The sequence below is a fragment of the Thalassophryne amazonica genome, chromosome 1 (genome assembly GCF_902500255.1).
Source record: "Thalassophryne amazonica chromosome 1, fThaAma1.1, whole genome shotgun sequence".
NCBI classification, from domain to species: Eukaryota; Metazoa; Chordata; class Actinopteri; order Batrachoidiformes; family Batrachoididae; genus Thalassophryne; species Thalassophryne amazonica.
The window spans coordinates 97185883-97210566 of record NC_047103.1 but is presented as its reverse complement, the minus strand read 5'-3'; the positions used below and the strand labels follow the sequence as shown (position 1 = coordinate 97210566).

At 42.6% G+C, this 24684-nt stretch overlaps 1 pseudogene; it reads right to left on the bottom strand.

The window, feature by feature from the left end:
• LOC117509992 overlaps positions 1-2771 on the bottom strand; it is a 54680-nt pseudogene extending 51909 nt beyond the window's left edge.
• Between the last annotated feature and the right edge of the window lie 21913 nt (positions 2772-24684).

Here is a 24684-nt window from a genome sequence, read left to right as displayed (position 1 = left end):
CACAACTTTTACGCCAGATGCCTTTCCTGACGCAACTCCAGTTTTACCTGGAGAAACACACACAGCCGCTGGTGTTCCAAAGAGGTCTCCCATCCAAGTACTAACCAGATCCTACTCTGCTTAGCTTCTGAGATCTGATGGGATCAAGCGTACACAGAGCAGAGCAGCTGCAAAATGATATACTGTCATGAAACTGAAATAAACAACAACAACAACAAAAAAAAAACATGCCAGTTTTGTTGGGAATGTTCCCATAACACCTTTCGCTAATTAGCAGTTAGCGAATTAGCGGAACTGTGCCCAACACTACCTCCGGGGGCCTTTCTGTGTGGAATTTGCATATTCTCCCTGTGTTTGCGTGGGTTTCCTCCGGGTGCTCCAGTTTCCTCCCACATCCAAAGACATGCGGGTTAGGTGGATTGGAAGATTTAAATTGACAATAGGTGTGCGTGTGGGTGTGACTGTGTTTGTTTGTCTGTTTGTGTACAGGAGGCAGCCTTGTCTGACTCCAGTCTTCACCCTAAAGCTGTCCGTGAGCTGTTCACCATGGTCCACCAGGCATGTTATTCCTTCATAGGAGTTCTTGATCAGACTGACCAGTTTAGTTGGCACTCCATAATGGCGTAGTAGCTTCCAGAGGGTTTCCTGGTCAATGCTGTCAAACGCCTTCTCATAGTTGACAAAGTTAATATACAGCGATGAATTCCACTCTAAAGACTGCTCAACAATGATGCGCACGATGGCAATCTGGTCAATACATGATCTGTTCTGGTGGAAGCCGGCCTGCTGGTCTCTGAGAGGGGGGTCAACTGCTCCTTTCATTCTCTCCAGCAGATCCTATTGAAGACCTTTCCTGGCACTGACAGAAGCATTATTCCTTTTTAGTTTGCACAGTTACTAAGGTCTCCTTTCTTGGGTAGTTTAATAAGGTAGCCCTCTTTCCAGTCTGTTGGTACTTTTTCTTCTTCCCAGATCTTCACAAAAATAACCCTATTTTTTATAAATAACCCTTAATTAACCCTATTTAAGATTGTGAAGAAAGCATCTCTATGGTTGTTTCCAGGTCTGCCTTGAGTGCTTCTGCAGGGATATTATCTGGTCCTGCCGCCTTGCTGTTCTTCAGTAGTTTGATGGCTTTCCTGATCCCCTCTTTTGTTGCCTGCTCACAGTTGATATCTAAATCTCTGACGGCTGGCTCAATTTCAGGGGGATTTGGAGAGACGGGTCTGTTCAAACGCTCTTCAAAGTGCTCTGCCCATCTGTTCAATTGTTGCTGTGTTCCCTGGACAGTGTTCCCTTCCTTGTCTTTGATTGGTCTCTCGGGTCTACTGTACTTCCCTGACAGTTTCTTTGTGATATTGTATAGCTGCTTCATGTTATTACTGACTGCTGCTTCCTCTGCTTCTTCTGCCAGGCTATCAACATAATTCTGCTCTTACACTAATCTTCACTTCTCTGTTGACTTTTGTGAAGTCTTGACTTTTGTGCTTTAGCCTTTGCTGCTCTTGTTCGGCTGTTGTTTACTACTACCTTCTTCTGCTTTCTCTCCTTTATTTTGCACAGTGTGTCTGCTGATATCCATTCCTTCTGTTGGTGTCTCTTGTGACCCACTGCTTCCTGGCAGGTTGATGTGAGTGTCTCCTTCACTTTTTGCCAGTGGGTCTCCAGACCAGCCTCTTCCTCCAGTAGTTCTTGTAGCACTTGGTATCTGTTGATGAGGGACAGCTTGAAATCTTCTCTAATCATTGGCTCTTTCAGTAGGCTGAGGTTGTACTTCTGCCTTTTTACCACCAGTTTCATCCAGTTCTTTTTCAACTTCATCTTCAGCCTGTCGACCAATATCAAATCAAATCAAATCAATTTTATTTATATAGTGCCAAATCACAACAAACAGTTGCCCCAAGGCACTTTATATTGTAAGGCAAAGCCATACAATAATTACGGAAAAACCCCAACGGTCAAAACGACCCCCTGTGAGCAAGCACTTGGCGACAGTGGGAAGGAAAAACTCCCTTTTAACAGGAAGAAACCTCCAGCAGAACCACGTTCAGGGAGGGCAGTCTTCTGCTGGGACTGGTTGGGGCTGAGGGAGAGAACCAGGAAAAAGACATGCTGTGGAAGAGAGCAGAGATCAGCCCTAACTATAAGCTTTAGCAAAAAGGAAAGTTTTAAGCCTGATCATAAAGTAGAGAGGGTGTCTGTCTCCCTGATCTGAATTGGGAGCTGGTTCCACAGGAGAGGAGCCTGAAAGCTGAAGGCTATGCCTCCCATTCTACTCTTACAAACCCTTGGAACTACAAGTAAGCCTGCAGTCTGAGAGCGAAGTGCTCTATTGGGGTGATATGGTACTATGAGGTCCCTAAGATAAGATGGGACCTGATTATTCAAAACCTTATAAGTAAGAAGAAGAATTTTAAATTCTATTCTAGAATTAACAGGAAGCCAATGGAGAGAGGCCAATATGGGTGAAATATGCTCTCTCCTTCTAGTCCCCATCAGTACTCTAGCTGCAGCATTTTGAATTAACTGAAGGCTTTTCAGGGAACTTTTAGGACAACCTGATAATAATGAATTACAATAGTCCAGCCTAGAGGAAATAAATGCATGAATTAGTTTTTCAGCATCACTCTGAGACAAGACCTTTCTAATTTTTAAGATATTGCGCAAATGCAAAAAAGCAGTCCTACCACCAACAGGTGGTGATCAGATGCAATGTCTGCTCCTCTTCTCACCCTTACATCTTGTAGGGACCTCCTGAATTTCTTGACCATACGTAGATACCTTCTGGTATCGCCTTCTGGATGTAAACTAGCCAAAATGTAACATTTACACTTGCCAGTTAGGAGAAAAAAAATACTGTGGGTTGGATAACATAATGTTGGAAAGTAGGCATGACAATGTCAATGCATCTGCTCCCACTGTCGCAAATAAAAGGTGGAGGGACCATTTTTAATCAAAGGGAGAGAAAAAAAAATGAATCTTGCACCATCAATAAAAGAGACTCTTCTTTACTAATCACTTTCATCACCCCAACAAATGTGCGCTTTATCTGGTTACTTGAATTATGACTAAACATCATTATCTAAAAATGTAACATTGCAGTGAAAATTTTTCATAGCTACATCATGTTGCGAGAATGGTCCTTGACAGTGGCCTGGCTCATTGGATATGCACAGCTGATAAAATCCACCACTGAAAAGTTATTGCACTTAATTTAGCTTGGTATACAGGGTGATTTATTTGAATGTCATTACAAAAAGGAGTGTAAAAACAGCCCAGTTTTTTTTATTTAAAATTGCTGGAGTTAAGTGGCTTTATTTATTTATTTTTGTCCTTTAGTTGCTGTTCCAAGTGCGTGGGGGGGCTGGCGCAGAGAGGGGGAGAGACAGATATTAATTTCAGCATGACAATGAAAACACAGTCTCATGACAGACAATTTTATTTGGAGTCTTTCAAATTGTTAGTGATAAATGGTTTGCTTTGCATAACTGTCTTTGTCATCAGAGTTGAAGTAGAGTGTGATTTTAATCACTATGCTTTGCCCATTGTTTTGCAGTTATGAAGCTTTTCTATTCTACTCTACAGGACAGATCTTTGTGTGGAGCATAAAATCCCCGTTACAGTTCATAATATTTCTAATCTAGCATTCTAACTGCTGTCTGCTCATCCAAAATAATAACAATGGGAGAACATAAATATAAAAAGTCTAAAATACTCTTACATGTGTAGCCATAGCAGCACAGTGGTTTAGTGGTTAGCACTGTTGCCTCAAAGCAAGATGGTTGTGGGATTGCTTCCCACCTTCTCCAGTCTGTGTGGATTTTTTATGCTCCCACTGTGTGTGTGGTTTTCCTCCAGGTTCTTCAGTTTGCTCTCACAATCAAATAATAAAAAAAAATTATTTGCAAAGTTAATTTCACAAGGGCCAAATTACTGAAGACCCTAAAAAAGCAAGTAAGCTGTGCACTTGCTCTCAATGTTCAGGCATGATGTGACTCCAAACTTCCAAATTAAGGAATATGTAGTTTAACAAGCCAGTTGCATTGAGGTGAACACAGTTTTCTGTGTGGTTACCTGTAGTGGCTTTTCAAAATGCATAATAAAAGTCATGTCTAGGACCATGCACTGGTGCCACACATCATTGTATTCACCACACTACACAGCCACCCTTGGGTCCTGGATGGCAATAATCCAGGCAGACATATGGTCCATCACTACTTACCTGCTGCAGCTAAATGAAACATAGCCCTCTCCAGCAGCTGGGGTCGTCAGCACCGAGGCACCTGCATGCTGGATCAGCCCAGATAAACACAGGACATGTCCAATATGTTGTAGCTGTGTCAAACAAGCAGTTGAGATGAGGAGAGATGAGGAGTTGAGATGAGGAGAGAGGAGGAGTTGAGATGAGTAGAGTTGGGATGAGTAGAGATGCCCCCTTACCTCCTCTTTGATTCACCAAACCACACCTCTTTCCAAACACTTCTCCCACATGTGCAGCTTGTTTTCTAATCACTACCTGCTCTATTTAAGTCCATTGTATTTGTCTCCTCACTGCTAGTTCATTGTACTTCGCTGTCTTCGTCCCAGCTCTGTTTTTGTCCTTGCCTGATTACCAGTCTGGTTTAGACATTTTTGGACCTTGCCTTTGTTGTACCCTTTGAACTCTGTAATGCCATGTTTTTGTGAACTTTGCTCATTGTATGACCATGCCCCAGCCTGTCGATTATCTGTGCCTCTGCCACGCCAACTGCCTATCTGTGTACTGCACCTTCATCTGCAATTCTTTGGATAAAGCCTTTTAACTCCTACACCTGTGTCTGTGAGTCCAGCATTTGTTTCCAGCCACCTAGTGTCTGTTATCCTGGCAATTTACCATTTTAATTGTCACTATGATAATGGCTTAAAAATAGTATACCTATATTGTGGATGAAAAATAACCTGTTAATGTCAATGAATTAATTAAAGCACTTATGACATTTCAATTTTGTAAATCTAGATTAATCACATTTTGTTCCATTTTGTTTTGATTCACTTACTTGGTTGGAAAAGAGTGTTTACTGGCGTGCAGACAGTTTTCGCTTTGAATCATTTTGTCAAACCTACACAGCAGTCAGTGTTTACAGTGCAGCAAAAAAGTATTTAGTCAATCCCTAATTGTGCAAGTTCTCCTACTTAGAAAGATGAGAGATGTCTGTAATTTTCATCATAGGTACACTTCAACTGTGAGAGACAAAATGAGAAAAAAAAAAAAATCCAGGAAATCACATTGTAGGATTTTTAAATAATTTATTTGTAAATTATGGTGGAAAATAAGTATTTGGTCACCCACAAACAAGAGAGATTTCTGGCTCTCACAGACCTGTAACTTCTTCTTTAAGATGCTCTTCTGTCCTCCACCTGTTACCTGTATTAATGGCACCTGTTGGAACACGTTATCTGTATAAAAGACACCTGTCCACAGTCTCAAACAGCCAGACTCCAAACTCTTTCAAGACCAAAGAGCTGTTGAAGGACACCAGGAAGAACATTGTAGATGTGCACCAGGCTGGGAAGAGTGAATATACAATAGTCAAGCAGGTTGGTGTGAATAAATCAACTGTGGGAGCAACTGTAAGAAAATGGAAGACATACAAGACCATTGGTAATCTCCCACTATCTGGGGCTCCACGCAAGATCTCATCCTGTGGGGTCAAAATGATCATGAGAACAGTGAGCAAAAATCCCAGAACTACATGGAGGGACCTGATGAATGACCTGCAGAGAGCTGGGACCAAAGTAACAAAGTCTACACACTACGCAGAGAGGGACTCAAATCCTGCACTGCCAGGCATGTCCCCCTGCTTAAGCCAGTACATGTCCAGGCCCATCTGAAGTTTGCCAGAGAGTATATGGATGATCCAGAAGAGGATTGGGTAAATATCATGTGGTCAGATGAAACCAAAATAGAACTTTTTAGTAGAAACTCAACTAGTCATGCTTGGAGGAAGAAGTTGCATTCCAAAAACACCATATCTACTGTGAAGCATGTGGGTGGAAACATCATGCTTTGGGGCTGTTTTTCTGCAAAGGGGACAGGGCGACTGATCGGGTTAAGGGAAGAATGAACGGGGCCACGTATCATGAGATTTTAAACCAAAAGCTCCTTCCATCAGTGAGAACATTGAAGATGCAACATGGCTGGGTCTTCCAGCATGACAATGATCCCAAACACACCTTTTGGGCAATGAAGGAGTGGCTCTGTAAAAAAGCATTTCAAAGTCCTGGACTGGCCAAGCCAGTCTCCAGACCTCAACCCCATAGAAAATTTGTGGAGGGAGTTGAAAGTCCGTGTTGCCCAATGTTGCCTCAAAACATCACTGCTCTAGAGGAGATCTGCATGGAGGAATGGGCCAAAATACCAGCTACATTGTGTGCAAACCTGGTGAAGACTTACAGGAAATGTTTGACCTCCATCATTGCCAACAAAGATTATCAAATCAAATCAAATCAAATCAATTTTATTTATATAGTGCCAAATCACAACAAACAGTTGCCCCAAGGCGCTTTATATTGTAAGGCAAGGCCATACAATAATTACGGAAAAACCCCAACGGTCAAAACGACCCCCTGTGAGCAAGCACTTGGCAACAGTGGGAAGGAAAAACTCCCTTTTAACAGGAAGAAACCTCCAGCAGAACCAGGCTCAGGGAGGGGCAGTCTTCTGCTGGGACTGGTTGGGGCTGAGGAAGAGAACCAGGAAAAAGACATGCTGTGGAGGGGAGCAGAGATCAATCACTAATGATTAAATGCAGAGTGGTGCATACAGAGCAAAAAGAGAAAGAAACACTCAGTGCATCATGGGAACCCCCAGCAGTCTAAGTCTATAGCAGCATAACTAAGGGATGGTTCAGGGTCACCTGATCCAGCCCTAACTATAAGCTTTAGAAAGCTTTACAAAGTATTGAGTTGAACTTTTGTTATTGACCAAATACTTGGGAGACATGGTTGCACTGAGCATTGTGCTGTGCATGTGTGAGTACTTCAATTTGCAGTGTATTAACTCAGTCTGTGTGTGGTTACGTAGCACGGTGTGTGCATGTAATTTTGGCCAGTTATGGACACGGAGGTGGAGAGTTTTGTGGTTAATTCCACAAGGGAGAAGCTTGATGTTTTTGTCAAAGATAATCTGCTTTTTTTTTTATTATGTCTCTCACAGTGGACATGTGCCTAAGATGAAAATTTCAGACCCCTCCATGATTTCTAAGTGGGAGAACTTGCAAAATCGCAGGGTGTTCAAATACTTATTTTCCTCACTATTGACTCATAAGTCTTTTTCACTAAATGTGATTTCAAACTTAGTTCCAGTGGGCTAAGAGAGGGGTGTTCTGAGGGCTTTGGTCGGTCCAACTGGGTGAAACAGGGGGATGTAAAGAACTCTGTTTGGCGTGATAGTGATCGGGTGTGTCATTATTGTTACAAGCGTGGGTACATTAAAGCAGATTGTGCTCTGCTAAAGTCAAGGACATCTCTTAAGCCCAAAGGAGTAGGTTTAGCTGCACCGGTGCGTAATGCTGTGGAACTCAAGGTGGAGAACATGAGCTCTGAACCGTGTGACTCGTACTTGCCTTTCATCCGTGAGGGATTTGTCTCATTGGTGGGAGATGATAAAAAGGTGCGTGTCAAAATTTTGTGTGACACAGGGAGGTTTGATTCGTTTATCCGAGCTGATGTGTTGCTGCTGTCTGAGGAGTCGGAGACAGGCACGCGGGTTCCAGTTCGAGGGATGGGTCTTAATGTGCTCTTTGTGCCTTTGTATAAAGTGTCACTTGATTGTGAACTGTTCAGTGGGGATGCAGTCTTGGCTGTTCGTCCTGCATTGCCAGTGGAGGGTGTTTCTGTCATCTTGGGCAATGGTTTGGCTGGTGCGTGGTTGTGGAAGGACATTGCTGGGTCAGTTGTACAGAAGGAGTTAGTTGTTGATTTGCTTCCTCAGATTGATGAGTGCAGTAAACATTTCCCTCAGGTGTTCACTGCATGTGCGGTTACTCGGGCTATGGCACGGAATAAGGTGACGAAGGGGAAATGTGGAAAAAATGTTCATGTACATCTGTCTGATTTTCCTGTGTCTGTCTCGCAGTGAGCTGGTGGCTGAGCGACATGCTGACGTGTCTTTGGAAGGTCTTTTTGATCAGATGCGCCCAGGGAGTGAAGTTCTGGATTGTGCATGTGGGTACTTTCTTCAGGATTCACTATTGGTGAGAAAATGGTTGCCTCACATGAGTATGGTCTGTGATCCTGTGTTTCAAATCGTGGTGCCAAGTAAATTTCGCAGTGCAGTGTTAAAAATCGCACATGATGAGTCTGGACATTCCGGGGTGACTAAAACGTATGACCGGGTCCTGAGGCAATTTTTTTTTGGCCGTGTCTAAAAAAGGACGTTTCTGCATATATTAAGACATGTCATGTGTGCCAGCTGATTGCTAAGCCTAATCAAGTGTTAAAGCCAGTTTCATTGAGTCCAACTGCAGTTGCATCTGAACCATTTGAGCATTGATAATTGATTGTGTTGGGCCTTTGCCTCGGTCAAGGTCTGGGTCATCATACTATCTCACGGTGATGTGTCAGGCTAGACGGTATCCAGCAGCTTATCCATTGCGGACAATAACTGCTAGGGCAGTGGTGCGAGCACTTAATTTATTTCTGTGTTTGGCATTCCAAAAGTCATACAGTCAGATCAGGGCAGTAACTTTACATCTCATCTGTTTGGCCAGGTCTTGAAGCAGCTCAGAGTGTGGCATAATAAAGCGACGGCCTTCCATCCTGAGTCACAAGGCGCTTTGGAATGTTTCCACCAGTCTTTGAAGCCGCTGTTGCGTGCTTATTGTACTGAGCTGGGGAGCAACTGGGAAGAAGGCTTGCCTTGGCTGATGCTGGCTGCTTGTGAGGTTACTCAAGAAAGTACTGGGTTTAGCCCAAATGAGTTGGTCTTTGCACATACAGTGAAAGGTCCTTTGGCTGTAGTGGCAGAAGGTTTAAGGCAGCCAAATCACCTAAAAATCTGATAGATTATGTTAATGGATTCAGACAGCGCTTGTATGTTGCAAGAGATTTGGTCAAGTTGAAAATGATTGCTGCACAGAATAAAATGAAGGCTCTGTTTGATAGGCGTTCAGAGGTGCGTTTGTTTTTGCCTGGTGATCAAGTGTTGGCTCTTTGTCCGGTTATCACATCACCTTTTCAAGCAAAGTTTAGTGTTCCTTACACTGTGCTTGAACAGCTTTCTGATCAAAATTATTTAATCTCAATGCCTGAATGCAGGAAAAAGCAACAAACATGTCATGGCAACTTGTTGAAACCTTATTATTCCAGAGAGGAGTTACAGCCAACGGATGATGCTGAGGCTTCAGCGGTATGTATGGCAAGTAGATCTATTGGGACGCTTGACAGATCTGGAACCTTGGACAGCTCAATGCCACTGACCGAGGGGACTGACAGTGAAGTTGTTACTTTGGACAGTGCTCTTGTACAGGGGCATCTTAAGAACTCAGACATTTTGTCAAATTTGGGTGTGTTGCTTGGTCATTTGCCTAGGTGTCATGCTGAACAGGTATGTGATTTGATAAATCCTTTTCCATGCTTGTTTTTGGATATACCGGGGCACACACATCTTACTGAGCATGATACTGATGTGGGGGATGCTGGGCCAATTAAGCAACACCTTTTCAGAATCAGTTTGGATAAACGCAAGCATCTGGATGCGGAGGTAAAATACATGTTGGAGAATGGCATTGCAGAGCCAAGTGTGTCGAGTTGGGCGTCTCCATGTATTTTGGCTCCTAAGTCAGATAATACCTCGCATTTTTGTTCTGATTTTCGTAAGCTTAATGCGGTTACAAAACCAGATTGTTTTCCTTTGCCGAGAATGGATGACTGCGTGGACCAGGGGGGTTCTGCCAAGTTTGTGAGTAAATTTGATCTCTTGAAGGGCTACTGGCAAGTGCCTTTGTCTAAGCGTGCACGTAAGGTGTATCAATCAATCAATTTTTTTTTATATAGCGCCAAATCACAACAAACAGTTGCCCCAAGGCGCTTTATATTGTAAGGCAAGGCCATACAATAATTATGTAAAACCTCAACGGTCAAAACGACCCCCTGTGAGCAAGCACTTGGCTACAGTGGGAAGGAAAAACTCCCTTTTAACAGGAAGAAATCTCCAGTAGAACCAGGCTCAGGGAGGGGCAGTCTTCTGCTGGGACTGGTTGGGGCTGAGGGAGAGAACCAGGAAAAAGACATGCTGTGGAGGGGAGCAGAGATTGATCACTAATGATTAAATGCAGAGTGGTGTATACAGAGCAAAAAGAGAAAGAAACAGTGCATCATGGGAACCCCCCAGCAGTCTACGTCTATAGCAGCATAACTAAGGGATGGTTCAGGGTCACCTGATCCAGCCCTAACTATAAGCTTTAGCAAAAAGGAAAGTTTTAAGCATAATCTTAAAAGTAGAGAGGGTGTGTGTCTCCCTGATCTGAATTGGGAGTTGGTTCCACAGGAGAGGAGCCTGAAAGCTGAAGGCTCTGCCTCCCATTCTACTCTTACAAACCCTAGGAACTACAAGTAAGCCTGCAGTCTGAGAGCGAAGCGCTCTATTGGGGTGATATGGTACTATGAGGTCCCTAAGATAAGATGGGACCTGATTATTCAAAACCTTATAAGTAAGAAGAAGAATTTTAAATTCTATTCTAGAATTAACAGGAAGCCAATGAAGAGAGGCCAATATGGGTGAGATATGCTCTCTCCTTCTAGTCCCCGTTAGTACTCTAGCTGCAGTATTTTGAATTAACTGAAGGCTTTTTAGGGAACTTTTAGGACAACCTGATAATAATGAATTACAATAGTCCAGCCTAGAGGAAATAAATGCATGAATTAGTTTTTCAGCATCACTCTGAGACAAGACCTTTCTAATTTTAGAGATATTGCGTAAATGCAAAAAAGCAGTCCTACATATTTGTTTAATATGCGGTTTGAATGACATATCCTGATCAAGTATAAAGTGAATAAAATTGGTCCTAGCACAGAACCTTGTGGAACTCCATAATTAACTTTAGTCTGTGAAGAAGATTCCCCATTTACATGAACAAATTGTAATCTATTAGACAAATATGATTCAAACCACCGTAGCGCAGTGCCTTTAATACCTATGGCATGCTCTAATCTCTGTAATAAAATTTTATGGTCAACAGTATCAAAAGCAGCACTGAGGTCTAACAGAACAAGCACAGAGATGAGTCCACTGTCCGAGGCCATAAGAAGATCATTTGCAACCTTCACTAATGCTGTTTCTGTACTATGATGAATTCTAAAACCTGACTGAAACTCTTCAAATAGACCATTCCTCTGCATATGATCAGTTAGCTGTTTTACAACTACCCTTTCAAGAATTTTTGAGAGAAAAGGAAGGCTGGAGATTGGCCTATAATTAGCTAAGATAGCTGGGTCAAGTGATGGCTTTTTAAGTAATGGTTTAATTACTGCCACCTTAAAAGCCTGTGGTACATAGCCAACTAACAAAGATAGATTGATCATATTTAAGATCGAAGCATTAAATAATGGTAGGGCTTCCTTGAGCAGCCTGGTAGGAATGGGGTCTAATAAACATGTTGATGGTTTGGATGAAGTAACTAATGAAAATAACTCAGACAGGACAATCGGAGAGAAAGAGTCTAACCAAATACCGGCATCACTGAAAGCAGCCAAAGATAACGATACGTCTTTGGGATGGTTATGAGTAATTTTTTTCTCTAATAGTTAAAATTTTGTTAGCAAAGAAAGTCATGAAGTCATTACTAGTTAAAGTTAATGGAATACTCAGCTCAATAGAGCTCTGACTCTTTGTCAGCCTGGCTACAGTGCTGAAAAGAAACCTGGGGTTGTTCTTATTTTCTTCAATTAGTGATGAGTAGAAAGATGTCCTAGCTTTACGGAGGGCTTTTTTATAGAGCAACAGACTCTTTTTCCAGGCTAAGTGAAGATCTTCTAAATTAGTGAGACGCCATTTCCTCTCCAACTTATGGGTTATCTGCTTTAAGCTACGAGTTTGTGAGTTATACCACGGAGTCAGGCACTTCTGATTTAAAGCTCTCTTTTTCAGAGGAGCTACAGCATCCAAAGATGTCTTCAATGAGGATGTAAAACTATTGACGAGATACTCTATCTCACTTACAGAGTTTAGGTAGCTACTCTGCACTGTGTTGGTATATGGCATTAGAGAACATAAAGAAGGAATCATATCCTTAAACCTAGTTACAGCGCTTTCTGAAAGACTTCTAGTGTAATGAAACTTATTCCCCACTGCTGGGTAGTCCATCAGAGTAAATGTAAATGTTATTAAGAAATGATCAGACAGAAGGGAGTTTTCAGGGAATACTATTAAGTCTTCGATTTCCATACCATAAGTCAGAACAAGATCTAAGATATGATTAAAGTGGTGGGTGGACTCATTTACATTTTGAGCAAAGCCAATAGAGTCTAATAATATATTAAATGCAGTGTTGAGGCTGTCATTCTCAGCATCTGTGTGGATGTTAAAATTGCCCACTATAATTATCTTATCTGAGCTAAGCACTAAGTCAGACAAAAGGTCTGAAAATTCACAGAGAAACTCACAGTAACAACCAGGTGGACGATAGATAATAACAAATAAAACTGGTTTTTGGGACTTCCAATTTGGATGGACAAGACTAAGAGTCAAGCTTTCAAATGAATTAAAGCTCTGTCTGGGTTTTTGATTAATTAATAAGCTGGAATGGAAGATTGCTGCTAATCCTCCGCCTCGGCCCGTGCTACGAGCATTCTGACAGTTAGTGTGACTCGGGGGTGTTGACTCATTTAAACTAACATATTCATCCTGCTGTAACCAGGTTTCTGTAAGGCAGAATAAATCAATATGTTGATCAATTATTATATCATTTACCAACAGGGACTTAGAAGAGAGAGACCTAATGTTTAATAGACCACATTTAACTGTTTTAGTCTGTGGTGCAGTTGAAGGTGCTATATTATTTTTTCTTTTTGAATTTTTATGCTTAAATAGATTTTTGCTGGTTATTGGTGGTCTGGGAGCAGACACCGTCTCTACGGGGATGGGGTGATGAGGGGATGGCAGGGGGAGAGAAGCTGCAGAGAGGTGTGTAAGACTACAATTCTGCTTCCTGGTCCCAACCCTGGATAGTCACGGTTTGGAGGATTTAAGAAAATTGGCCAGATTTCTAGAAATGAGAGCTGCTCCATCCAAAGTGGGATGGATGCCGTCTCTCCTAACAAGACCAGGTTTTCCCCAGAAGCTTTGCCAATTATCTATGAAGCCCACCTCATTTTTTGGACACCACTCAGACAGCCAGCAATTCAAGGAGAACATGCGGCTAAACATGTCACTCCCGGTCCGATTGGGGAGGGGCCCAGAGAAAACTACAGAGTCCGACATTGTTTTTGCAAAGTTACACACGATTCAGTGTTAATTTTAGTGACCTCCGATTGACGTAACCGGGTGTCATTACTGCCGACGTGAATTACAATCTTACCAAATTTACGCTTAGCCTTAGCCAGCAGTTTCAAATTTCCTTCAGTGTCGCCTGCTGTGGCCCCCGGAAGACAATTGACTATGGTTGCTGGTGTCGCTAACTTCACATTTCTCAAAACAGAGTCGCCAATAACCAGTGTTTGATCCTCGGCGGGTGTGTCGTCAAGTGGGGAAAAATGGTTAGAAATGTGAACGGGTTGGTGGTGTACACGGGGCTTCTGTTTAGAACTACGCTTCCTCCTCACAGTCACCCAGTCGGCCTGCTTTCCCGGCTGCTCGGGATCTGCCAGAGAGGAACTAACAGCGACTAATCTACCTTGGTCCGCACCGACTACAGGGGCCTGGCTAGCTGTTGAATTTTCCACGGTGCGGAGCCGATTCTCCAATTCGCCCAGCCTGGCCTCCAAAGCTACGAATAAGCTACACTTATTACAAGTACCGTTACTGCTAAAGGAGGCCGAGGAATAACTAAACATTTCACACCCAGAGCAGAAAAGTGCGGGAGAGACAGGAGAAGCCACCATACTAAATCGGCTAAGAGCTAGTAGCTGCGCTAAGCTAGCGGATTCCTAAAAACACGCAAAGTGAATAATGTGTAAATAATTTAGAGGTGATTCAGCAGAAGGAGTGCTTTAGTTAAGGCACGTGAAGATTACACTGGGAAACAAATCGTTATCTAGATAACTAGATCAATCTAACTGCGCAGATTAAACACCTAACAGATACAGCAAAACACCGCTGTGCTCCGGAACAGGAAGTGATACAATACCGCAGTGAGAGCCAACCACCAGTAGAGGCAAGCGAAAGCCTAGTAGTCTAGAAAGTAGTCTAGGCAATCACCCAGTAGTCTAGGCAATCACCCGTATGTGTATGCATTTATTACTCCATCAGGCTTGTTTTCTTACACCGTTTGGACTTAGAAATGAGCCGACTCCGTTGCAGTGGTTGATGAATGCTGTTGTGGGCGATATGTCTGGTTGTGCGGTGTATCTGGATGATGTGGTGGTTTATTCTGACACCTGGGAAGAGCATTTGGAGCGCATGGAGGAGCTTTTCACTCCTCTGGCAGGAGCGAGGCTGACTGTCAGTCTTACAAAATGTGAGTTTGCAAGGGCAACTGTTACCTACTTGCCTACTTGGGTCGTTTAGTTGGTAAGTTCGCCCTGTTGTAGCTAAAATTCAAGCAGTGGAGGAATTTCCGGTTCCCAGTACTAAAAGAGACCTTATGCATTTTCTTGGACTGGTCATTATTATCGTTGTTTCTGTAAGAACTTTTCCTCAGTGGTTGCGCCGTTAACCAACTTGTTGCGCAAAGATGCAAAATTTGTCTGGTCTATTCCTTGTCAGCAGGCATTTGAGAGTGTGAAGAAGCTCCTCTGTGCAGATCCGGTGTTGGCTGCCCCACGTTTAAATGAACCATTTCAGTTGTACGTGGACGCAAGTCATGTGGGGGCTGGATCGGTCCTGATGCAGTTGGATAGTTCAGGTGTGGATAGACCTGTTAGCTATTTTTCAAAGAAATTTGATAAACATCAGCTAAATTACTCAACTGTGGAAAAAGAGACACTTGTGTTAATTTTGGCCTTGAAGCACTTTGAGGTGTATTTTGGTGGTGGGGCAAAAATTACTGTATATACCTATCATAATCCACTCACGTTTTTGGCCTCAGTTAAAGTGCCTAACTTGTGTTTGGTTTGTTGGTCCTTGTACCTTCAGGCATATAATCTGGACATAAAATATATTAAGGGAAAAGAAAATCTGGTAGCAGATGCCTTGTCACGTGTCCTGGTTTAAGTACCACATTTCATTTTTCCTGGTAGGACCTGTGTTTTATGGTTGGGGAGTGATGGCCCCTGCGGTCTTAGTGTATTTGTGTGTTGTTTAATGTGTCTGTTGTGTGTCTTGAGGTCTCGGCCACCTGGGAGGCGCTGATTAGACTTCCTGTTAGGGGAGCTATAAAAGGAGGGAGTTTCTGCTTTCTCTCTCTCGCTCTGCTTTTGGCTCCTCCTCTCTTTCTATCTCTCCTGGATTGCAGGTTGGGGACCGGCTGCATCTGATTCTGATCTTGGTCCTGGTTCTGCTGCTTGTCTGGGTTCGTCTCACCACGTCCGTTCATTCTTTTATTTTATCTTCTTATTTTATAATAAAGTTCCCGTAAGGGTTTTTAAAAGACTGCGCTTCCGTGTGGGCCTCAGTTTGCCTTTGAGCTGGGCCGTAACATGAACACATCACCATTTTCTCAGTAAATATATTTGTAATACCCTCGTCACACTAGAGCACAAATTACAAGAATGCCGTATGAATTGACATTCGAACAACACGTGCAATTTGTGCTGCATTCTAACTGTAATCAAACAGCTCGTACAGGATTCCCACAGCAGTCGCCACATTTGTGTGTGGCTCGTGATGGACAACATATGAATGGAGGTGGAGTCAGTCATACTGGAGTCGTACTACCGTAGGAATGCACAGTTGAACATCAGTCATGCAAGTCGACCTACAGTCAAACTGCATTCAACCTGCAGCACAGCTTGCATGAATGCTGTGCAAATTGAAATTTGAACATTTACCCAATTTGTGCTGCATACCAGCTACATTCAATTTCCCCTGACAGCATTCATGTGGCACTTAGGGAAATACACCAAACTGGCAAACCAGCATGAACGTAGAGAACAGGCACACTATTGTCGTGCTGCAGTCGAACTGGGGAATATTTAAATGCTGGTCGTACTGCTGTGTGACTGCGAACCCAAATAGCAGTCAAAATGGCTTATAAAATGGCAACCCACCAGCAATCAGAGCAGTCTGTCACCAGCAATCTCTTTGGCATGTCCCGATTGTGCCCCGCATGAGCTGACATTCTTGATAAAACTCTGCCAGGATGATGAAGATGAAATGAGGGTGGACATGAGGGTGGAGGGGAGGTGATGGTCTAGTGGTTAAGGTGTTTGGCTTGAGACCAGAAGATCCTGGGTTCAAATCCCCGCCTGACTGGAAAATCACTAAGGGCCCTTGGGCAAGGTCTTTAATCCCCTATTGCTCCCGATGTGTAGTGAGTGCCTTGTTTGGCAGCACCCTGACATCGGGGTGAATGTGAGGCATAATTGTAAAGCGTTTTGAGCGTCTGATGCGGATGGAAAAGTGCCATATAAATTTTATTGCACATAATCTACAGTAATTTCTGAATTGATTTGTTTTGGTTTCTTTGCATCAGTTGATTACTTGGGTTGTTACCAACATCTGATGAAAATGCCATGACAGTAGGACCTTTAGAAGTATATTTATTGAGAAAAATTGTGATGTGTTCAATAATTATTTTACCCGCTGTACGTGAGGAATGAAAAACAGCCTTGTTAATATTTTGTGTTGATTCACATATAGTAAGTGAAACACCTCTTTCATGTCTTAGGGCCCTTTCACACATAACACGAAAGACGCAGAAACCGGAAGACAGTCCGCAAACCAAAAACGAAATGAGGAACCGTGAAAGATTCCACCTGTTGGGAGGAACAGATGTTCGGACAGGCGTGCATGTTTCACGCGCAGAAACACAGTGTGAGCATGTGGAAAATCGCGCACACAGCAGTGGGGGAAAAAACCCCACCACAACTTATAACACTTAATTCCTGTTGTAAAGAGCGGATTTAGCCAACACCTCCCGAGAGGGGGATCAAATGAGCACACGCAGGGCATTCGCTGTCTTTCGGCCGCTTGTGTGCACGAATGTTGTGGCGATACGTGTTTGATATGTTTGAGGCGGCTTCGATTTTTCATGAATGGCATGCAATTTCTCCTTCGTGTGCTAGTCGGCTTCAATCGTGTTATGTGTGAAAGGGCCCTTACAAAGTAACTTGCTTTATGCCTGTGGAGTCCAGGGTATAATTGGCCAATTGTTATGACTTTTTTGGCTGTTTTTGACTACAAAATGCTTACGACCGGACCTTTTTATTTTTTTCAAAAACCTGATGGATTTGAATCATGTGTGCTTGCATGAGCCAACCTTGAACCTTTGTGCGCATGCATGAATTTTTTAACACCTGTCGATTGCATCATTTGCTTGTAAGCAGCCTTTGTGTGAGGATGGGTGTAGTCTCTCGTCATTTTTTCTTTGCAAGGAAATGGCGGAACGACTGGAGCAGCGCGACTGCATCAAATTTTACCAGAAACTGGGCGACAGCCAGGTGGAAACCATTCGGATTATTCAGACGGCTTTCGGTGACGATCCTATGGGCATCACATAGATTAAGGAGCGGTACAACTGGTTTAAAGATGGCCGCACAACGGTGGAGAGCGCGCCGTGCTCTGGGTGGCCATCAACATGCTGAAATGACCAGATCATTCCAAAGTGAACGCTGTGGTGATGTGGGACCATCGTGTGACTATCCGAGAAATTGCGGAAGAGGTGGAAATCAGCACTTTTTCGGCACAATCCACTGTGACAGAAGATTTTGCCATGAAAAGAGTTGCAGCGAAATTCATGACGATGGCTTCGGCACGAAGCTGCTGGCGGAACAAAAGCACCACCGTGTTGAAGTCTCACAGGACATGTGACATGCTCACCTCTTCCACAATTTCTCGGATAGTCACACGGCTGAAAAGCCACGAAAGCCGTCTGAATCTTCCGAATGGTGGAATGATGGTGGAATGGTGGAATGATTGGGTACAAAAGGAGCATCCCCAAAAAGCTCAGCTGTTCACAAGAGTGCAGGTACTACACTGGCCTGCCTGCAGTCCAGATCTGTCGCCCATTGAAAATGTGTGGTGCATTATGAAGCGCAAAATACGACAATGGAGAACCCGGACTTTGAACTGAAGTCGTACATCAAGCAAGAATGGGAAAGAATTCCACCTACAAAGCTTCAACAATTAGTGTCCTCAGTTCCCAAAGGTTTATTGAGTGTTGTTACCAGGAAAAGTGATGTAACACAGTGGTAGACACCCCTGTCCCAGCTTTTTTGAAACGTGTTGCAGGCATCCATTTCAAAATAAGCAAGTATTTGCACAAAACAAAAAAGTTTATCAGTTTGAACATTAAATACCTTGTCTCTGTGGTGTATTCAATTGAATATAGGTTGAAAAGGTTTTGCAAATCATTGTATTCTGTTTTTATTTACATTTCACACAACGTCCCAACTTCATTGGAATTGGGGTTGTATCAGCCCAGTCTCACCTTTGTTTTTTTTTCGTGCTCCCGTCACAAAATGAGTAAAATGTTTTGTTTTGTTTTTGTTTTAACTCACAATAACTAACCCAACTCCTACCCATAACCATAACCTAACCCTACTCCTTCCCCCAACCCTAACCATAACCACCCCGACCACCCTGCTTCACTTTTAATTTCGTACAGCCATCACAGAATTAATTAGAAAGAATTTGTGCTGCTGTGATGAAAATGAGGTGCTTTTCATCACAATATCACAAACCAATAGATTAATGTATATTTCGTGCTGCTGAATTGCTATATAATAATGTCATAGAGACATTCCACATCCATGTGCAAAGCAGCAATAAAACAGCTGACGTGGGTTAAAACGGCTGCAGTAGCTGTTAAAACAGCACAGCAGGCATTTTAACCCACATGTCAGCTATTTAATTGCCTTTGTACATGGATGTAAGATAGGATCAGATTTAATAGATGTGATCACATCTGTGCAGTCATACGTGATCACATCTGTGACATTTCACATCATGCACAAAGCCTCAATTAACAGTTAAGCTGTGCACAGCCTGCTGTGCACACACATCCAGATCCAAATTCCCACAGTAATATAAAAATTTTACTTTCATTCACCAACAAAAAGCAAGACAAAATAAATAAATAAATAAATAAATAAAATGCTGACCTAGTTGTAAAGACTTCCAAATAATATATCCACAACATCAAAAAAGTCTCCCCACACACATTGCAAGCACATGTGCATGATCACCAGCCAAGGGATTAAAGGTCCACTAGTCTTCATACAGATGGACAGCCAGAGAATATTTTCAAGTTCCACTTGTCATCAGGTACAGATGGCCGGCTAGAGAATGTATAGGTCCATTTGCTCTCAGGTTCTGATAATGTCTGATTGCAAGACTGCGATCAGCTCAACTTCTGCCACAATTGTGGCACATTAGGTAGAAAGTACATTATCTCCTGAAAATGTTTCCAATAAAAGTATTTTTTTCCAATATGAGACATACATCTGTGTGTCCAGGCAGCCTGTAAAAACAACATGGTGGAGACAGTCCACGTCCATCATGTTCACAGCAGCAGTAAACCACCAAATCTGACAGACTCAGGGTGAAGTGTGTCATCTCCCGTCTGTAAATCCTCTGTAAATCCGAGCCAACACTTTCGAACGAGAGCTCAGAAGCTTTGTTTTCGGATGAAGCGGGATTGTTTCCTTCTGTCTATCAGTCATCGGGATATGTCTGCTCATTATAAAATGCACGTCACACGCCGAAAAATGCTGAGAATTGCTAATGCTCAGAGTGAGAGGAATAAAATATATCAGTGACCACTAATTATTAGTGCATGTGGGTGGAGAGACTTAAGTCTGGGTCCCACCGAATAATGAAGGATGAAGAAGGAGCCACGCAGCATGTTTTCTTTGCTACGAGAGGGTTTCTTCAACTATCGTGGGAGTTTCGTGGCTCTGAGTGGCTCTTAGAGGCATTATCTTCAGTTAACGAGGCTCCTCTCTGAGTGTGGCGCTAATTTCAAGAAGTTCAAAATTTAGCAACAACAGCGTGGTGCAGTTTGTGTACGAGTTACTGCGATGGCTTAGAGGCATTTGCGTGGTGCTTACGAGTCTACTAAAAGCCCATTATCCGTGCGCCTGGCAGTTATGCAGGACCTGAGAGGCTATTTTTGGAGCGGCTCTCCTCTTGCGCATACAATTCCACCTGCTCTGTGCGCTGGACTCTATATAAAATAATTATTTTGTAGTGGATTATTCATTTTCTGCCAAACCTTGGATGCTGAAAACATGTCTAATCACTTCTGGAATCACAGAGGAATGTTTCATCTGGATGCTTTTTTCCTCTTTCCTGCTCCATGTGGAATGTATTTTGAACAGCTTAAGGTAACTGTTTTTAATGTTTTTTATAGCTTGATAAAACAGTTCCTAGCTGTAAAAGTCTTTCTGTTGTATGTTGATGTCTGTTGTATGTAAAAGTATGTTGATTTAATATGTTGTTAATGGATCACATGAGCTCCGCTGTGTGTGCGCACTGACACACTGAGGCAGTGACTCACCATTATGCTTCAAACGAGCATTTAGGCAGAACGCCAGGTCACAAAAGAGTGATTTTTCAGTCAATATTGGACAAACACAAAGTTAAAATTTGGGTGACTGCATGAAAGTGGATGTGTGTTCAAAGCCATGGCAGAAGCTGTGTGGCAACACAGGAGGAGAGCACGCAAAGACTGATTTTGAAGACATAACACAAAGTTAAAAGTTGTAACATGGTGATGTAAGTTGCGGAAGAAATAAAGAAATATATATATATATAATTTTTTTTTTTTGAAAATGATCCACAGGTGTATATAATAAAGCAGCCACCTCATTCTGTATGCAGAACAGCACCGTGTGCAAAAGAGCGCTTTTACAGAAATAAACGGACAAACACAAAATTAAAAGTGATCACAGTGTAAAAATGACTGTGTTTAAAGTCAGGCAAAAATAAAGCCAGCAAGCCACGGATGGATTTTAAGCCAATGAGACTGAGCACAGAGGCGGCTGTCCATGAATGGAACAGTGGCGCGCGCGCAAAAGAGTGATTTTGCAGAAATAAACGGACGAACACAAAGTTTATAGAGGGATTATGGTGTGTGTGCCGCAGAAGAAATAAAGCCAGCGAGCCGCGGAGCCAGCGAGGAGCACAGAGGCGGCTCTTCGAATAATCCCTGACACGCCCATGAGTGGCTCATTATTCATCTTTCATTATTCGTTGGGACCCAGGCTTTACAATCATGACTACTTTTATGTTGTCTTGCTAATAGACAAAACCGGTCTTTTGTGATCCCATTGGTGAGCGGCAGTGCCATGACTCAGCGCATTTTTGCCTCTACTGGTGGTTGGCTCTCACTGCGGTATTGTATCACTTCCTGTTCTGGAGCTCAGTGGTGCTTTGCTGTATCTGTTAGCTGTTTAATCTGCTTAGTTAGATTGATCTAGATAATTATATAACGATTTGTTTCACAGTGTAATCTTCATGTGCCTTAATTAAAGCACTCCCTCTGCTGAATCACCACTAAATTATTTACACATTATTCATTTTGTGTGTTTTTAGGAATCTGCTAGCTTAGCGCAGTTACTAGCTCTTAGCCGGTTTAGCATGGTGGCTTCTCCTGTCTCTCCCGCACTTTTCTGCTCTGGGTGTGAAATGTTTCGTTATTCCTCGGCCTCCTTTAGCAGTAATGGCACTTGTAATAAGTGTAGCTTATTCGTAGATTTGGAGGCCAAGCTGGGTGAATTGGAGACTCAGCTCCGCACCATGGAAAATCCTACAGCTAGCCAGGCCCCTGTTGTTGGTGCGGACCAAGGTAGTTTAGCCGCCATTAGCTGTCCCCCAGCAGATCCCGAGCAGCCGGGAAAGCAGGCCGGCTGGGTGACTGTGAGGAGGAAGCATAGTCCTAATCAGAAGCCCCCTGTACACCACCAACTCGTTCACATCTCTAACCGTTTTTCCCCACTCAGCGACACAACCGCCGAGGAACAAACTCTGGTTATTCGACTCTGTTTTGAGAAATGTGAAGTTAGCGACACCAGCAACCATAGTCAAATGTCTTACAGGGGCCAGAGCAGGCGACACTGAAGGAAATTTGAAACTGCTGGCTAAGGCTAAGCGTAAATTTGGTAAGACTGTAATTCACGTCGGCAGTAATGACACCCGGTTACGCCAATCGGAGGTCACTAAAATTAACATTGAATCGATGTGTAACTTTGCAAAAACAATTTCGGACTCTGTAGTTTTTTCTGGGCCCCTCCCCAATCGGACCGGGAGTGACATGTTTAGCCGCATGTTCTCCTTGAACTGCTGGCTGTCTGATTGGTGTCCAAAAAATGAGGTGGGCTTCATAGACAATTGGCAAAGCTTCTGGGGAAAACCTGGTCTTGTTAGGAGAGACGGCATCCATCCCACTTTGGATGGAGCAGCTCTCATTTCTAGAAATCTGACCAATTTTATTAAACCCTCCAAACCGTGACTATCCAGGGTTGGGACCAGGAAGCAGAGTTGTAGTCTTATACACCTCTCTGCAGCTTCTCTCCCCCTGCCATCCCCCCAATACACCATCCCCGTAGAGACGGTGCCTGCTCCCAGACCACCAACAACCAGTAAAAATCTATTTAAGCATAAAAAATCAAAAAGAAAAAATAATATAGCACCTTCAACTGCACCACAGACTAAAACAGTTAAATGTGGTTTATTAAACATTAGGTCTCTCTCTTCTAAGTCCCTGTTAGTAAATGATATAATAATTGATCAACATATTGATTTATTTTGCCTTACAGAAACCTGGTTACAGTAGGATGAATATGTTAGTTTAAATGAGTCAACACCCCCGATTCACATTAACTGTCAGAATGCTCGTAGCACAGGCCGAGGCGGAGGATTAGCAGCAATCTTCCACTCCAGCTTATTAAGTAATCAAAAACCCAGACAGAGCTTTAATTTATTTGAAAGCTTGACTCTTAGTCTTGTCCATCCAAATTGGAAGATCCAAAAACCAGTTTTATTTGTTGTTATCTATCGTCCACCTGGTCGTTACTGTGAGTTTCTCTGTGAATTTTCAGACCTTTTGTCTGACTTAGTGCTTAGCTCAGATAAGATAATTATAGTGGGTGATTTTAACATCCACATTGATGCTGAGAATGACAGCCTCAACACTGCATTTAATCTATATACTTCCTCCAAACCATCAACATGTCTATTAGACCCCATTCCTACCAGGCTGCTCAAGGAAGCCCTACCATTAATTAATGCTTCGATCTTAAATATGATCAATATATCTTTATTAGTTGGCTATGTACCAGAGGCTTTTAAGGTGGCAGTAATTAAACCATTACTTAAAAAGCCATCACTTGACACAGCTATCTTAGCTAATTGTAGGCTAATCTCCAACCTTACTTTTCTCTCAAAAATTCTTGAAAGGGTAGTTGTAAAACAGCTAACTGATCATTTGCAGAGGAATGGTCTATTTGAAGAGTTTCAGTCAGGTTTTAGAATTCATCATAGTACAGAAACAGCATTAGTGAAGGTTACAAATGATCTTCTTATGGCCTCAGACAGTGGACTCATCTCTGTGCTTGTCCTGTTAAACCTCAGTGCTGCTTTTGATACTGTTGACCATAAAATTTTATTACAGAGATTAGAGCATGCCATAGGTATTAAAGGCACTGCGCTGCAGTGGTTTGAATCATATTTATCTAATAGATTACAATTTGTTCATGTAAATGGGGAGGCTTCTTCACAGACTAAGGTTAATTATGGAGTTCCACAAGGTTCTGTCCTAGGACCAATTTTATTCACTTTGTACATGCTTCCCTTAGGCAGTATTGTTAGAAAGCATTGCTTAAATTTTCATTGTTACGCAAATGATACCCAGCTTTATCTATCCATGAAGCCAGAGGACACACACCAATTAGTTAAACTGCAGGAATGTCTTACAGACAGAAAGACATGGATGACCTCTGCTTTTAAATTCAGATCAAACTGAAGTTATTGTACTTGGCCCCACAAATCTTAGAAACATGGTGTCTAACCAGATCCTTACTCTGGATGGCATTACCCTGACCTCTAGTAATACTGTGAGAAATCTTGGAGTCATTTTTGATCAGGATATGTCCTTCAATGCACATATTAAGCAAATATGTAGGACTGCTTTTTTGCATTTGCACAATATTTCTAAAATTAGAAAGGTCTTGTCTCAGAGTGATGCTGAAAAACTAATTCATGCATTTATTTCCTCTAGGCTGGACTATTGTAATTCATTATTATCAGGTTGTCCTAAAAGTTCCCTTATAAGGTTTTGAATAATCAGGTCCCATCTTATCTTAGGGACCTCATAGTATGACCCCAACAGAGCGCTTCGCTCTCAGACTGCAGGCTTACTTGTAGTTCCTAGGGTTTTTAGGAGTAGA